General features: G+C 36.1%; 1 long non-coding RNA gene across 4 annotated transcripts in view; it reads left to right on the top strand.

Moving 5' to 3' along the window:
* The first annotated feature begins 3346 nt into the window (after positions 1–3346).
* The window catches only part of LOC140533372 (uncharacterized), an 88608-nt gene continuing 74701 nt past the window's right edge, over positions 3347–17253 (top strand). For 2 of the 4 annotated variants that reach the window (XR_011976900.1, XR_011976897.1), the window contains exons 1-2: positions 3361–3424; positions 6107–6234. This is a non-coding gene — a long non-coding RNA (uncharacterized lncRNA). Of the gene's footprint in view, positions 3443–6106; positions 6235–17253 lie in introns of all 4 variants that reach the window. The other 2 variants (XR_011976898.1, XR_011976899.1) reach the window with 2 other exon arrangements.

Genomic DNA, 17253 nt, shown 5'->3' with positions numbered 1-17253 from the left:
AAACTAAGACTTAAACACATTAAGTCACTTATCCAGTGCTACTCTACTAGAATATGTCATTACCAAGCCCCAACCACAGTTTTTCTGACTCAATTTCCAGTACGCTTTCCATTATACCATTCTATATTATACTATACTACAAACATGATTGTTTATAACATTTTTTTAAAATCTCACTTCCTTTCCCACAAGAATATATCAACAAAATATAATATACCCAAGAAGGAAAGAGAAAGTAAATAACTTTAAAGATAAGTAGATAATAATGGATGGAAAAAGAAAATTTAAAACAAAACAGAACAACAGAGCATAATTAGAAACTCTATTCAAATGCATGAAAGGACTGCCATGTAGAAGAGAAGAAAATAGAACTATTCCATGGAAGAAGTTGTTGTGCATGCCAAAAGCGACATTCAAGAGATCATGAAAAAGATACACAATATGAAGAGGAGTTGGGCAAGTTACATAGCCAGAGCAAAGAATAAAGATGGACAGATGCATTGGAATGCATGTCATGGCGAGAGACCTAAAACAAGTGCTACAGTAACACATTGTGTAGTCTCCCCATAAGGGGATATTAAGAGTTTCAAAGGATGATGACTTGAGAAGGTTACAATCTGCACCATGGGTAGTGACCACAGATCCATTAAAGTAATTCTGAACTCAGAGTGACCTAGTGTCTATCTCTTTATGAAATATCTCAATACCAAAGTGAGAGAGAATACAAAGAAAAGTAAAAATAAAGGAAGAAAAGAACTGGTAATCTTCTGGAAGTTCCCCAAAAAAGAAAAAGAGTTAGCATATTTCCATTGATCTATTCTTTTATCTCTCTTATCTTAACACCAAAATGAAAGTGTTATCTTCATAATTTGTCCATTCACTAAATAAACATATATAGCATCCAGGTCAAAAATGCTAAGACTTTATGTGTCTAAGCACCTACTGTTCATCAAACATTGTACTAATAGTCAATCTAATAGAAATATATGGAATAGTATTTCCCTTAAGGAAATTTCCCTTATTTCCTTAACTTGTCATCCAGCTAAAAAATAGTCATCTGAAAATTGTGAAATTTAAGTAGTGAACTATAATTTTAATAATCCTTTTACCAGAGCAACATGTCAGAAAATATAGCTTTTTCATTATTTAAATAATATTTCAATAATGTTAAATATTTTGCATAACCAACAAAGCAATTCTTTCTGAATCATCACAATAAGGAACTTCATCAGATTTGTATAGTTCTTGTTATATGGAAAGCTACAAAATTGATTTTTTTTCCAGTGGTGTGGCAAAGATAAATTCAAATTTATTCAGGCTAGCTGAGTGATAAACCTGAAAACTTTAAAAACCCACCAATAAAATGGAGTAGCCTTCCTGAATTCTGATTATTCATCATGAGAAACTGAGCTCTGATTTGCTGAGTCACCAAAACAATAAAGAACATGATAGTATTATAGATACTTTCAACTAGTTAAAATTGCTGGGTAGAGAAGTGAAGTACCTAAATGATCTTTTAGACAGAATAACAGACTCAGGGTCAGGAAGACCTGAGTTTAAATCTTGCCTGAAACACTTATTATTTATCCAGTCCTTTAACCTCTCCATGCCTTGGTTTCCCCATATATAAAATGAGAGATTCAATTAAACATCCTTTAAAGTTCTTTCTAGCTCTAAACCTATGATCATAACACTGACAATGTATCTCTTTGTGTGTCTATATATTTAATAAAAATTAGATTTATAGAAGTACTAATGAGGAAGTTCTAAAGCTGACTACTTTTTAAAAATAAATCTTTTATAAAAAAGATGAGATAAATTACTTTGTTTCCATGTATAGCACAAAGGAGATAATAAACAAATGCCTGCTGTTTTTTTATTACTGCTGTAGAAATATTCGAGAAACTTTCTCTAAAATCTCACTGTGATGCCAAGTAATCTCAAAGGCAATAAGCTAAAAAGTTTATAATGACAGCTATATGCTTCCACAGCTGAATTGGGATTTAGGCTGATATGGAAATGTAAATAATATTCTAGTCAAAGATTTCCTTGTTGAGAGTCCTTAAATTATGTATCCATCATGCAGGATTATAGTTGTTATAGGTATTTAAGTGCAAGTATTTTAAAAATTGAAAAATTGGTCAGAATGATTATATAGTGAAATAAAATTTTATAACATAACATGTTTGAGAACCAATATTTAGAATTACACATACACATATTTCACTACATATAAAACTGGTTTATCAATCAACAAATGTGATAAGTAACCATGCTTAAAGTCAAATGGGAATATTATTCTATTGTCTCTGTCAAAAATTCAATATCTAAAGGTTTGTAAGTTCACCAAAGTTAGGATTTAAAAATATCAAAATAGTGTGCATTATCATAGTTCAACATGATGAAACTTCTCTGCATGCAAGGAGGTGTGGAGACATGAGTTTATATAAAATACCTCAATGTAGCATGGGAATGAAATGAATACCAAATGAAAAAATCTGGCAACTGCTAGCAACAGGGTGTTGTGTTTCAGGAGAGGCTATGTCGACTTCTTCCAACCAGAATTAGAAGGGCAACAGGGCAAAGGCGAGACAAAAAGTCAGTCTAACTGGCTTCAAGAGTGAATAAGCCCATGGTCCTCAGACAGAATTAGACCAAGAAGACCTCTAAGAGAGAGAGGCTTGACACATTTTGAAGATACCTTAGTCCTCTTTGTTGTGATGTGTTTGCTGTAAATTTCGTGTAAGAAACCTCATTCATAAAGGGTTAGTATTAGTAATAAAGTGGCTTCAAAGTGAAAAACAGTATGAACCAGGTAGCTATAACCCACACTGTAACACGTTTCTACAGAAAGGGGCTAAAGGATCCAAAGATCATATGATCACAAACTAGAAGCCAAAAGGGACCATGGAAACGAAGTCCCACTTTTTATAGATGAGGAAGACTCTTTCAGCCTCCTTCTAGATCATACTCAGGTCATATAAGAAACACTATACACATCTTCAAGTGTGGAAAAGCAACAAAAGACACAAAAATCTATCAGTTGAGAACAGCAGAAGCCACTATCTCTTAAGTCAACAAGAAAAGAAGAGGGCATCATCAGTCAGCTATGTGCCAGGCACAGTGCTAAAGTACTGGAGAAAGGAAGGCAAAGAAAGTCCCTGCTCCCAAGGTTCTCACAGTCTAAGCTGAAAGACAATATTCAAACAATTATGTACAAACAAGCTATATTCAGAACGAATTAGTGATAATCAACAGATGGAACACACTAGAATTAAGGGGTATATGGAAAAGATTCTAATAGAAGGTAAGATTCTAACTGGAACTTCAAGGAAGCCAAGAGGTAGAGAATACAAGGAACAGTGTTCCAGATATGGGGCACAGCCAGTAAAGATGTCCAGAGTCTGGAGATGGAGTGTCTTGTGTGAGTAACAGCAATGAGGTCAGCCACTAGGTCACAGAGAATGTGGGAGGGTATAAGGTGTAAGAAGACTGGAAAGATACGGAAGGGGCAGATTATGATGGGCTTTAAAGGCCAAAGTGTGGATTTTACATTTGATCCTAGATGTGACAGAGAGTCACTGGAGTTTATTGAGTAAGGAAGTTACAAGGTCAGACTTGTGCTTTAGGATACTAACAACTGAGTAGAGAATGGAGTAGGGTGGGGGAAAATCTTGTGGCAGGCAGAACAATTAGTAGGTTATTTTAAGAGTCCAGGTGTGAGGTGATAAAAGTACCAGGAGAGAAAAGTGGGTATAAGTTGTACATCCTTTGTTCTTGGAAGATGACCTTGACTTCAGGGAGGTGATGCCATGACAAAGAAGTGAACTAGATACAAGTGAGAGAGGGCTGTACAAAGTTACCAGCCTCACTCTCTCCTCTGTAGTCATCTGGGTGCTGGTGATGGTCCTGAATGCAGTGGGAGACCTTGGCCTTTTTAAGCTAAGGTTTTTAACAGATCTCAGACTGAGGCAACCTCATTTGGTGATTAAGGCTAGGCAAGAAATGAGGCAGAGAATGACCTCTTCATCTAATAAAAATATCCATGTGGGAGGAAAAGACCCTCTATGTTTCTGGTCAAAAAAGAAGTAATTGCTATTTACATTCACTCTGAGCAATCTTGGCCCAAACAATGACCAAGTGGGGCCTGGTCTGGGACCTATTTTTAGCCAATCAATGAGAGCCAGAGTGATTTGGGTTTAAGGCATGGTCCCTAAGAGAAAAGGTTTCAGGGATCAAAATTTACATTCCTTTAGGAAGAGTACCCATAGGTTGGGGGATGATACCCTATGTGGACTGAGGGAAGAGGAAAAAAGAAAGGAAGGAAGGAAGGAAGGAAGGAAGGAAGGAAGGAAGGAAGGAAGGAAGGAAGGAAGGAAGGAAGGAAGGAAGGAAGGAAGGAAGGAAGGAAGGAAGGAAGGAAGGAAAGCTAACAAGGCAACATCAATAGACTTTGGCATCAGATTGAATATGTCAGGGGAGAAAGAATAAGGAGTCAAGGATAATAGGTTGGTTGTAAGCCTGAGTGACTATATCAGCAAGGACCCCAACATACACAAGAGGGTCTGCTGTCACAGCTTCTTAGATCTACTTTTCTAAAAGGAAGGGCAAATTTGGAAGGGTCAACAGTCACTTTAATCAAGCAAATGTATCACTCACTTAGTTCAAAAAAATCAGCACTCTGAACTTCAGAGAAAATACAGACATATCAAAATCAACAGACAGGGCTTCCAACTGCCTGACAGATAACAGACAGATAACTGTCAGACCATACATACATAGTTACCAGAGAGAGAAGCACCAACATCTGGTTTTCAAAGTGGGGACGGGAGAGGGTGGGGACTCCTTAGCTGCTGCCCAGAGTCTCATCTGGTCAAACAAACATGTCCAATGAATAAGCCCCAAAGTGAAACCTTACCTCAGAGTATTTATACATTTTTCAGAGGCAGAGGACATCACAAACTTGAGAACCAGTGCCTCATTAGAAAATTAACAAAAGGTATGGTCCTCCTCTAATCAAGCTTTCCTTAATGAGAAGGCCCATTAATGGTTAGAGAAGATCTTTAAAATCTTATAGTTAGCATTACAGTGACTGGGAGAATGATGGTAAATTTTTTAAAAAGCATGGGTTTGGGCAGAAAGATAATGCTTTCAGTTTTAAATATGCTGAGTTAAAAATATCTTTGGTACATCTAGTCAAGATTTTCAATAGGCAGTAGAAGCTACAAAGTTGGAGATGTGCAGATAGGTTAGGGCTGGATAAGTAGACTTAAGAATCAACAACATGAAGATGGTACCTGAATCCGTGGGAGCTGATAAGAGCTCCAAGTGAAACAACATAAAAAGAAAAGAGAAGAGGACTCAGGACAGAGCCTTGAGGGACACCCAAGGTTAATGAGCATGACCTAGAAGAGGAGTGGCCAGGGAGGAAGAGAATCAGGACAGAAACATGTAATGGAAACCTAGAAAAGAGAATGCCAAGGACAAGTGCCCAAAAGGAAGTGTAATAAGTCAGTATGAAATGGAGTTTCTAGTAAAAAATCCTCTTCTGTAAGCAGGAGCCTAGAAGTTTAATAACAAGTGATTAGAAGTTAATCAGAGGTCACACACAATTTCACATCAAATGTTTCCCTAAATGATGCATTCATAACATTAAACTGTTTATGGTTCTCATTCTGGATGTAACCTGATCATTTACTGTGACGTGTTCTTTAAATAGAGGGGAATATTAAGAATTACTGGGATAGAAGGCACAAGTTAAATTGGTGAGAGACAGTGAAATAGTCACACTGCAAACATCTCTTGGAGAATTCCTCAGTACTCTTTAGCATGAAAGAATTTAAATTGTTAAATTTTCTTGTGTTTTGTTGTTATTGTTTAGTTGGCTGGTTCTCACAAACAAAATGATACCTTATTGTCGCACTTAAGTGTTACAAAGGTATTTGATGTTACCATACATTTTTCTGCAGCTCTACATGTCAAGTTAATATCCTGCCAAGAAAGTCTATAAATATTTTTTTAAAGAACACCTTTAACAGACAATTTTAGTGAAACTAATTTTCTTGGAGAAACTTTAACTATCCAATTATATACTCATTGACTTTAGGTACATGGCTAAAGCTAAATAATGATCTTTCGTCAATATATGATTGATACAGTTACATGGCCTCTGACAGTATGATACATTCATAATGGAAGAAAAGCAAAACCGCAAACGATGAAGAAGTGAAAGCAGTAAGTCAGTCTGCTTTTCTATTTTTTCCTTTAAATCCGAGTTCTATGAAATTTAGCTTCTTGAATGGCTAGTCTAATACACAGCTGCCTGTTATTAAGCAGCAGACTTGTAATCAATACCTTTACTAACAGCTATTCCCCTGGCTATCTTAAAAAATAAGCATGATGTTATGTGGGATGGAAAACACCCAATTAGGTTTTCCTGGACCAATTTAGCTTGTCGAGCTATTGAATATTTTGACAATAAATATATTCACACTACTGGGTTTGGGAGAGAAAAAATTAGTCCTTTAATTAGCAATAAAACCAGTTCAGAAATCAGCCATCTGGTTTGCCTCTGGTATATTGTGAGATTGTATCAAGTCATCAGAAATTTAAAATGCTAGGAATAAATTACTGGCCAAAGATAAAATTCATCACACCAATATTAACAAAAAGAAAAAAAAAACTCATTTTTCATGAAATCACTTGAGCTGATACAAAATGAGGTAAATCAAGCTTTTTCTTACTACTACAATCCGAAACTGAGACAATCCAAAATCCAAAATGAGATAACAAATGTGGACTTCTTTTTATGAAACAAGTACATCAGGGAATGAGAAAATGTGATGTACTTAAATGTATGTTTATATGTAAACTGACCGAGAAGTATTTTCAGGCTTGCTACCTGATTAATCTAAACCACTTGGAGCAGCCATATGGGGTTCTTTCACATACTATATATATAGGTAGCTATTTCAGATCACTAGTTTTTTTTTTTATTATTATAACATACTCTACTGGCTTTCACAGAATACACACTAGTCAAGTATTAGAGTATAAGCTCCATAAAAAGAGATGATGATATTTCACCCAAGCATCGGAGCTGTTCCCCAGTGCCTACCAGTATGGAAACATCTAACACATTTCTTCTGGTTGCTGCTGTGTGCCATTGTCCTTCATTCTCCAAGAGAACCATGACATCAAGATGATGACATGACTTGCAGTTGACTTTGACTTGAGTGAGGGTGGGTTGTGCAAGGTCACCAACCTCACTTTCTTCTCTTTCTTCCGGTTACAATGATTCAAAGAAGATGCCTAAGCTGTGATTACTAGTAAAAAACAAAGGTGTGATAGGTGTAATAATTTGCTCCAGACAACAAAGGTAGAAATAGCTGAGGTATGGGCACACTGACTCAGCAGTCAGTGCTCATTAAACAGTATCATATTGTTTTTCTCTCTTCTTCACATAAAGATTAATTAAGAGCTTTACTAGGTACCTAACCTTGTGAATATTCATGTAAAGATGTGGGGGGGGGGGGCACATGAGAAAGAGAAAGAATGCAATCATAACACATTTAGCCTGTGAGAGAACGACTGTGTTATGTGTTTGTGTGCATCAATCAATTTCTATGCATCAAATGTGTATGAGATGATAAGAAAAAATGCCGCAATATTATATAGGCTGGAATGAACTAGGAAAGAGGCACAAGAATAAAGAAAACTTGTCTGCCTTCAACCTTTGTGCTTAGGCAAAACAATATAATTCAAAAAGCTCCTTCTAGAGCCCAGTTTCTGGGTCAGGCTCTAGAGATCTTTTTCTTTTGGTCAGGAGCAGTGAATTTGTGAGTTTGGAGAACTCCCAGTGGGGAAAATCCCTCTACCAATGCAGACTAGCAGCTGTTCTGCAATTTGTAGTCTGAAAGAGCCCAGGGCACTTGAGAGGTTGAATGACTAATTTGTCAAAGGTTGCACACAGTGCAAGAGATAAACCCAGAACCCACATATTTCTGATTCCAAGACTGGACCACCCCTCTAATCTTCCTCCCACGCTGGCAACAAAAAGCTAAATGTAAAAATCTTTCCTGCTCTCCCGCTCTTTATCTATGCACTCCCACTAATTTCCCATTATTTCCTTTTCCCTTACAACACACCTACCCTTTATCTCTACAAACTTGTCACTCTGGCCTCTTCCATTTTCATGATTGCCAAGATTAAGTGAAGCCATATAAATCTTAGTTCATAAGAGCTTATATGAACCTTAAGAGATAAAATTCTGTATAAAACTTATGTAAACTCCTACATGAAATATTCCTTACCCAAAAAATAAAGGGCTCATTCCCTTGTTTGATAAACAAGGCAATAGAGACTCTGTTGATCTGTGAGCAATTAGAGACATGTACCAAACACTAGGGCATACATAGCAAGCCACTGCCTCCCTGTCAGACATGAATTGGTATTTGCTGGCTATGCTGATCTAAAGCCCAAGAAACCTATTCAACAATGTTCCCTATACCCATATTTCATCCTGAAAGGGTAGAAGAGAATGCTATTATTTGTATTTCTTGGTCACAAACCACAAGAATAAAAGAACTGTTTTCAGAAATGATGAGGTTCCTGCAGATAACATTTACCCAGAGGATTGGAGGCTTTTTGTGACATAAAGTGCAGAGTACTTTGAGGATGGTTACAGATGCAATGGCACAGAAAAGGCTTTTAACTTTGGCTCATTTCCCCTGACCACCCCTGCCTATGTCCTAAATTATAACCTCTCAAAGCTATGGATCCTATAAAACTAGCTTTTCTTAGTATCATCACCCAAAATAAGTACATTTTCTTGCCTCAAAATAAAAGGACAAAATTATAGGACTCAATAACTGTCTACATTATTACATGCAGATAAATACAGCTCAACAAAGACTGTTTTATCCTAATAGCTATTGCTTGCTGCTACCAAGAAATATGTCAAGACTGAAACAAATTCGAAATGTGCCTTAATAATAACTTATTCAGAACCAGTTTGAAATTCAGAAATACATAGCACATATTGCCTCAATATTAACACTGGACTTTACACAGTGCAAATCTTTGCCTCACTGAGAAATCTTACTCCTCATTTCTTCATGATGAAAGCAACTAAAAGCCTACAGGATGGTTTTTTTTGTGACCTGATAATTACATTTTGAGACATCTCAGGTCATATGCTCTCTGAATAATTGGAATCAGCCTTCAAATTCTTTTTTTTTTTAATCCAATAGGAAAGTAGTGACATAAAGAAATAAGAATTATGGAATTATTGAAAAAGGTGGGAAGGAAGGAAGAGTCTAATGGTACTAGATCTAAGAATTAGTACTGTGTAAGAAATAAAAAAATATTGATCAATGGAACAGACTAGGCATACAATATATAAAAGCAAGCAAGCACATTAGCTTACTGTTTGATAAACCCAAATATCACAGTTTTTGAGAGAAGTCACTATTTGACAAAAACTATTGGGAAAACTAGAACACATTCTAACAGAAACTAGATATAGACAAATTACTCACATCATATACAAAGTTAAGCTCCAAAACGGTACATAATTTAGACAAAAGGGTGGCATAATAAACAAATTAGGCTTCAACAGGAGAAATTACCAGTCAGATCTATAGACAGAGGAAGAGTTCATGATGAAACAAGAGATGGAGAAGTTCACAGGAGATAAAATATAAAATTTTGATTATATAAAATTAAATATTTTATACAAAAAAACCCAACGGAGTTCAAATATTAAAGAAGGAAAATGGGCAAGAAAAATTCTTTGCAGTAAGTTTCTCTAATAAAAGTGTCATTTCAAAGATATATTGGGAGGAAAGTCAAATTTATAAGAAAATGAACCATTCCCCAAACGATAAATTGTCAGAGAATATGAATAGATAGTTTTCTGAGGAAGAAATTCAACCTATTAATAGACATATAAAAATATTCTAAATCACTAATAATTAGAGGAATTAAAACAACTCTGAAGCACTACTCACCACCCATCAGAATGATAAAAGTTGATTAAAAAAAAAAAGGAAAATGACAAATGTTGGAGGGGCTGTGAGAAAATAGATCCATTAATGCTCTGTTGGTGGAGCTATGAATTGATTCAGTCACTCTGAAAAGCAACTTGGATCTATATCAAAACAAGCTATTAAAACTGCATATATCCTTTGACCCAATGATAACACCACTAGTTCTATACCCTAAAGAGATCAAGAAAGAAGAAAAGGACCCATATGTTTAAAAATATTTATATCAATCATTTTTGTGAAGACAAAGAATTGGAAACTGAGAGGGTACCTAACAAGTGGAGAATGGCTGAATAAGTTATGGTATATAAACACAATGGAGTACTACTGTGCAGTTAAAAAAAATGATGAAGGGAATGGTTTCAGAGAAACCTGGAGAAACTATATGGAGTGATATAGAGTGAAATAGGCAGAACCAGAAAAAAAAAAGATTTAGGACAATAACAATACTAAAAAGATGAACAACTTGGAAAGACTTAGTAATTCTGATCCACACTATGATCAACCACAGTTCCAGTGGACTTATGATGAAACATGCTACCCATTGCCATAAAGAAAGATGATAGACTCAGTGCATATTGAGATATACATATATATATATTTGTATGTATATACATAATACATGTGTATATGTACATGTGTGTACACAGAGAGAGAGAATTTAGAATTGAAAATTAAATTGAAGAAATAAGTAGTGCAATGAAAGATTACACCAACATATTTATCTAACATTAACTTGAGAATCCGCAAGAAACTCTGCTTATCTACCGTTAGCATTGTGTAGTTGCAGTACCTTTAAAACCACATATGAAAGTTAAATAAAGACATAAATAGACCTTTCAACAATAGCATCCTGAAAAATGGCAGTATTATGTCATGCTTGGTAAAGCACCTTGCAAATGAAAAGTGATGAATTTTAAGAAATAGTAAAAGATTAAAAGAAAGCATTATTTCAAGTCTTTAAGGAAACATTAAAAGTTTCAAATTCTTGAAATAAGAAAAAACCATTTTTGAAATAAGAAAAAGCTTTGTTTCTTAATAAAGAATATACAGCAGGCTGCTATGGGCACCTATGTGATGTAGTGGATAGAGTATAGGGCCTGGAGTCAGGAAAACTATCTTTCTGAGTTCCAATCTGGCCTCAGACACTTACTAGTATTCTTTTTTGATTTTTAAAATCTGAATTCTCTCTCCAACTGCTTTCCATTCATGTTCTTAAGCTGAGGGTTGGGTTTTTGTTTTTTTTTACTTTCATCTTGCCTGTTTGTAAAATAGAAAGATAAACATTGTTTAAACAACAAATTTACCTCTCATGGTCCATTAGATCCTGCTGTTTGATCCTGCCATGAAATTGAAATGAAACAAAATTATTTCCATGGTAATAAACAATAATCTAATAAATACAAAATTCTGACTTAGCAGAATCAAAACATGAGAATATGTTAGTTTAACAGCCCTATCCAATTTTAACTTTTTCATGTAGATTATCAAATATAAAAGTTTTAAACTCTGAAATTTGTGTATTTAACATGCTTAGAAATAAAATTCACATTTAAACATATGTATGTGAAGAGTCAAAAAAAGAAATTGACCCTAATATTCATTGAGCTTTTTAAATTAGCCTTCACATTTACAGATGGAATCTAGTCTGGAGCTGTTAAAATGATTAACATTTTGCAATTTATAATTCCAAGATCCCAACAAACTTTGTATGATCATTACCATTACATTGTGAAGTATAATAGTGAAATACAGAATTTTTATTTTACTTTTAAATAAACTTTAACCTGAGTATAGTAAATGATAGAAAGGTCTCTGTCTCTGCCTCTGCCTCTGCCTCTTTCTCTCTCTTTCTCTCTCTCTCTCTCTCTCTCTCTCTCTCTCTCTCTCTCTCTCTCTCTCTCTCTCTCTCTCTCTTTCTCTCTCTCTTTCACTTTTCATTTCTTTGCTATCCCTACCTACCAATACTATAATTCTAATTCATTACTTCCTGCCTCAACTATTGCCTTAGATTGCTAATCCAATCCCCGTCTCCAATGACTTTCTTCTCCAATCCATTACACACAATCTTCTAAGGCACAGCTCTGATCACAATACTCCCCTACTCAAAAATCTTTGATGGTCTCTTAATGTTCAATGAACTATATCTGGATTCCTTACCTGGAATTCAAAACCATGAATATTGCTTTCTACTCTGAGCTTCCAGATTTAACTCTCATTCCTCTTCTTCAATCCCTTACGATCTAGCCAAACAAAAATATTCTGTTCTTCCTAAAACCATGCCTGGTATTCCTCACATCATGTTATTCTTGCTTTCATTCTCAACAGACTAGAATAATGGGTTAACTCCAATAAGAGAAACCCTGCTCCAGCTTCAATCTCTGATTTCATTGGCATGGGTTCCTCTTCTACTGATACAGATTAAAAATCCTCCAAACACAGGTGTACTTCTGAACTACTCTGGCAAAAAGAATTATTATCTAGAGGCAAAATTTCTGGAAATGAGCCTCTACAACTTTACAAGTCTGGATCTTGGATGCCAATTCACTGCTGGTCCTATACTTAAGCTTTTTTAAGGATGTTAGCATTAGAAGACCATTTATTTTTCCTGGTATAGTTTTTAAGAATCAATAGCCACATCTCATATGTGCCAAAACAATAGGGAATAGGAGCTGGACTTTAGTGAAGAAAGATAAAATTTAATAGGGAAGAATGTGCATCTGGGTTCAAAAGATTCACTGCAGCAGTATAGGAGGGAGGAATATAAGACAATATATGTGAAAATGACCTAGAGGGTCTGACAAGGACTGCAAACTCAATATAAATCATTAGTGTAATATGACAGATGATATTGCCAAGTTCTGAACAAGACAGGTAATAGTCCCAATGTATTCTGCGGTCATAGAGTATATCAAAAGCACATCAAGAGGATGCTGACTGGTAAAAGCAATATCCTAACCCCTTGCAAGTTGGGTTAATTTCTCCTTAAAAAAAAAAAAATGGGACCATCCTTGAGACATAAGTATCTCAGGTGAACAAAGTCTCAAGACTTTTAACATCATCTCCTCATGTTATACATTGGAATACAAAGAAGCCACTAGGAGTTCCAAGTGCTCTCTGATGCTTAGCTAGTAGATCATATTAAAACATTCAGAAGAGGAAGTGTCATTCAGCTGATTCAACTCAAAGTGTCAAATCTCCTAAAACCCTTATCTTTGTTGAATATGACTAAAGACATATCTTTACGTTAACTTTTGGATGATCTATGAGTGTCTTATTTTGCCCTAATTTCTAACCTAAAATACCAGGTTACTGATCTGATTTTGGACCAACCTCTCTCCTAATAATGCCACTTCTTGGTTCTCCAAGCCTTCCCCTTGGGAAGAATTGTGTGATTATCACCGTTGTATTGCTAGAGGGGTCAATTAGTTGTGGATTACAGTAAATAATGGATTATTGTATGCCTGTCTTTTGCCATTGTTATGCCAGTGCCCACTCTTCTGACACTGGGCTGGCATTGCCTATGGAGCCCACATCCCTGCCCACTGACTGATAATTCCATTGTCAGAGCCCACATCCATGCCCACCATATCACCACTGGGGCCTGAATCCATACCTGCAGCCCCCTGGCCACTGCCACTGAATCCTACATCTGTGCCTATTGCCACTCTGACTCCTGCCCAGAGTCACTATGGTTCATGTCTGTGCCCACTGCTCCCACCCTTGACCAGGGCTTCTGGGCCCCAATTCTTTGTCTACTCTGTACTCTAAGAGTCAATTGTTACATACTCTATGCTTAGATAAAACAACTGCCACTACTGGGGTCTGATTCTTTCTTCCTATGCAGAGTGTCATGAAGGATAGAGTGTCATCATCTATCCTGCCTTGTCTAACAGAGTTCATAAGGTCAGGGATTGCTATATGGGATGACTTGGGCAACTCCAAAGATTCAGGCTGATAATTTCAGGGCTCAATTCTCTTAACTATCAGTAGTCAATCTCAAAAATTTTGTTAGTCAATAAGCATTTATTAAGTACCTACTATGTACCAGGGACTGTGATAAGCACAAACAATATTAAAAAATGCAAAAGACAGTCCCTGCTCTCAAGGAGGTCTAAATCTAATGAGAAAGACAACAAGCAAACAAATATATAAGAACAAGTTCTATACAGGATAAGTAGGAACTGAATAAAAGAGAGAAGTCACTAGAATTAAGAGTGGTTGGGAAAGACTTCCTGTAGAAGACAGGCTTTTAGTTGGGATTGAAGAATATCCATAGGTAGAGATGAGGAGGGAGAACATTCTAAGCATGAGGGACAGACAGTCAAAGAAAATGCCTAGAGATAAGAAATAGAGTGCCTTGTTTCTGGAACAGCCAAGAGACCAGTGTCACTGGATCAAAGAGCATATGGCAAAGAATAAGATATGAGACTGGAAAAGTAGACAGGCTGGATATGAAGGGCTCTGAATACCAAGCAGAGGAGTTTGAATTTGATTATGGAAGGTATTGGGAGGCACTGTAGTTTACTGAGTAGGGAAGTGTTATGGTCAAACCTGCATTTTAGGAAAATCACTTTGGCGGCTTAATGCAAAATAGACTACATGGGGAGAGACTTGAGGCAGGTAGACCCACAAGCAGGCTATTGCAATAATCAAGGTTTGATGTGATAAGTGGTAGAGTGGTGGTAGTATCAGAGGAGAGAGAGTGGCATGTTCTAAAAATATTTCAAATGTGAAATTGGCAGGCCTTGGGAACAGCTTGTATATGGAAGATAAAAGATAGTGAGGAACTGAGGATGACGTCTAGGTTGTGAAAACTGGAGTACGGTGTTGACCTTCACAGTAATACAGAAGTTAGGATGAGAGTATTTAGGGAGAAAAGATAATGAATACAGCTTTGGACATGTTTGGCTTAAGATATCTTAATGGACATCCAGCTCAAGATGTACAAAATGTTGTTGGACATACACGATTGGAAATTAGCAGAAAGGCTGGAGTAGGCTAGGTAGATCTGAGTCGTCAACAGAGAGACTGTAATTAAATTCATGGGAGCTGATGAGATTACCAAGTAATGTACAGAGAAGAAAAGAAGGGCAGAACCCTGTGGAATACCTAGGGTTAAAGGATGTGATCTAGATGAGAAACCAACAAAGATTATTAATATGGAGCCATTAAACAGATAGGATGAGAACCAGGAGAGAAAACCTAAAGAAAAGAGAGTATCAAGGAGGACAGGTGATCAACAATGTCAAAGACTATGGAAAGGTTGAGGAGACTAAGGATTGAGTAAAAGCCACTGGATTTGGCAACTAGGAGCTCACTGGTAACAAATTAATTTAGCCTTAGTTTCCTCATGTATAAAGTGGGAGAATAATGCTTACATAACTTATACCACAGGGGTTGCTATGAGGTACATGCTTTCTATACCTTAATGGTCTATGAACATTTTAATTATTATTGTTGCTTAATGAGATGAGAGGCAGTGTGGCAAAGAATAGCCTGTATCAGAACTAGGAAGTCTTCACTTCATCCTGCTTGTGATAATATACTGGTTGTGGAACCCTGAATAAGTTACTTATCTAAGCAACTCTAAGCCTGATGCAAAATACTTAACTAATAAAGGGAGTTTCCTATAAATGAAATCACAAGTCCAAATAATTAAACAAGATACTTAAAATGCTTTTTTTCAAATCATAATATACTATGTAAATGAATTATTACTATTATACTAAATCAATTAGTGGAATTAGTGGTAGAAAATATGTTCAAACCTAATTTTAAAAATTGGATTTAAGTAAATCAATAGGATTCCAAGACTGACAACGTCAATATCAAAAATTAACTTTGAGGATGTGAGGAGGTTACTGTGCACAATGATCTGCCTGCCCTACTCACTTCACTTTTCATCAGTTCACATAGGACTTATCATATTTCTCTGAAAAACCCTACCTTGCTATTTCCCACAGCACAACAGTGCTCCATCACAATCACATACTACTTTTTCAGCCATTCCCCAAAAGATGAGCATCCTCTTGATTTCCAATTCTTTGCCACCACAAAAAGAGTTGCTTTAAATATTCTGGTACCTATATGGGTCTTTTTTCCTTTGTCTTTGATCTCTTTAGGATACGTATCTAGTAGTGGTATTGCTGGGTCAAGGGGTAGGCACAGTTTTATAGCCCTTTGGACCTAGTTCCAAACTGTTCTCCAGAATGTTTGGACCAGTTCCTAAGAGTTCACCAACAGTTCATTAGTGTAGCCATATTTTCCCTTATCCCCTCAAGTATTTGTCACTTCTGATAGATGTTTTAATTTTCTTTTTTATAATCAATAGTAATTTAGAGTATTTTTATATGACTAGAGACAGCTTCGATTTCTACTTCTGAAAACTGCCTGTTTATATCCTTTGACGAGTTATCAATTGGGGAATGGTTCTTATTTTTATAAATTTGACTCAGTTCTATACTCAGCATATATTTAAGAATTGAGACCTTTATCAGAGAAACTTTCTTTAAAAGTTTTGATATTATTTTTTTTTTATCTACAGTACCTTATAACAAAACGGAGTTTCCCTGATTATCCCTTTTAATTAGGTCTATTTCTGCTTTTCCTTTGTCTGAGATCACGATGCTACCCCTGTCTTTTTTTGGTTCAGTTGAAGCACATTAGATTCTGCTGCAGCCTTTTCTTTTAACTCTGTGTGTCTTTCTGCTTCAAGTGCATCTCTTTTAAACAACATATTCTTAGATTCTATTTTCTGATCCATTCTTCATGTGTTTCTGTTTTATGGGTGAGGCTCATCCTATTCACATACACAGTTAAGATTATTGTGTATTTCCCTACATACCATTTTCTTTTGTTTCTTCTTATCTTTCTCTTTTTATCCTGTCCCTGCTAGAGTAGTCTATTTTGCTTCTAACTACTGCCTCCTTTAATCTGTCCTCCCTTTTATCACCTCCCTCTTTCTTTTATCCCCTTCCCCTCCTATTTCCCTATCAGGTAAGTTACATTTCTACATACGTGTGTGTGTGTGTGTGTGTGTGTGTGTGTGTGTGTGTATGCTTCCTTCTTTGAACCAGTTTTGATGACTGAGGTTCAAGCATGGCCTACCACATCATCCCTCATGTTTTCCCCTCTGCTGTAAAAGCTCTTCATTGCATGCCTCTCTTATTTGAGAAAATTTTCCCCATTCTATCTCTCCTTTACC

The sequence above is a fragment of the Notamacropus eugenii genome, chromosome 3, assembly GCF_028372415.1.
Source record: "Notamacropus eugenii isolate mMacEug1 chromosome 3, mMacEug1.pri_v2, whole genome shotgun sequence".
Lineage (NCBI taxonomy): Eukaryota > Metazoa > Chordata > Mammalia > Diprotodontia > Macropodidae > Notamacropus > Notamacropus eugenii.
The sequence above is the reverse complement of the archived record's forward strand: the minus strand, read 5'-3'. Positions and strand labels throughout refer to the sequence as shown.